The 927-nt window shown below is 41.9% G+C and overlaps 1 pseudogene; it reads left to right on the top strand.

Moving 5' to 3' along the window:
• The first annotated feature begins 830 nt into the window (after nt 1-830).
• LOC102472941 (rap1 GTPase-GDP dissociation stimulator 1-like) overlaps nt 831-927 on the top strand; it is a 2,417-nt pseudogene continuing 2,320 nt past the window's right edge.

The raw sequence follows: 927 nt of genomic DNA, 5'->3' as shown, positions 1-927 counted from the left end.
AGTGTCTGCACTCTACGACCAAAACTGATTGACTAAAAGATATACAAACACAAGAGATGGGTGTGAATGCCAGATGTGGTGTGTGTGGAGGTGTGGGGCCTAGGGAAGGACATTTGGAGGAGGGATACAGAGGCAGAGCATTGACGGGACGGGAAGTGCTGTTGAAGATATTTTGATCAACGGGACTGAGGAGAATTGTTCACATATTGAAATGTTCACTTCATAAGCTAAACAATGTCATTGAATGTATATAAAAATTAATTAATTAATTAATTAATTAAAATAATAAAATAGAATGTTCTGTTGTTTTGTATATCAGCAAGTACTTTGAATAAGTAGATTGGTGTTAATGTTGGAAGAAGAAGAAGGAGGAGGAGGAGGAGGAGAAGGGAAGAAGAGTAAGAGGAAGAAGAAAAAGAAGATGAAAGAAAGAAAGGAAGAAAGAAAGAGAAAGAAGGAGAAGAAAGAGAAGGAGGAGGAGGAAGAAGAGGAGGAGGAGGAGGAGAGGAAATACCTCCAAATACTGTCAGTGCTTGTGAATGGTGTTCATCTGCCAGGGAAGAATAGACTGGTCTGCAGCTTCTGAAGATCTCATTTCTTTTTTCTGCAAAAGCATCATATAAAACTTTAGCCACCACATACACAGCATGATAGATAAAAAAGTTGGAGTCAGATATGGTCATCATTTTCAAATCCGACTGTAGAAAATGGGGAACAATTTGGTGGGCACTTTCAAATTTTGCCACATAGTAATCCAGTAAATGAGCACAGAAAAAAAGTCCAGAGTTTAATGAAGTAAATATTTTCTGGGTCCCTGCCACGGCCACACCATGCCCATGCCACTTGCAGCAGCAACTGCTCCTCCCCAGCGGCCGCTCCCTGGGGGCCCTCCCTGCCTGTGGGAAAGAGAGCGAGGTAGAGGGAGGA

This window comes from Tupaia chinensis, unplaced genomic scaffold (assembly GCF_000334495.1).
Source record: "Tupaia chinensis unplaced genomic scaffold, TupChi_1.0 Scaffold140814_1, whole genome shotgun sequence".
Classification (NCBI taxonomy): Eukaryota; Metazoa; Chordata; class Mammalia; order Scandentia; family Tupaiidae; genus Tupaia; species Tupaia belangeri.
This window is presented reverse-complemented; position numbering and strand designations above follow the sequence as displayed.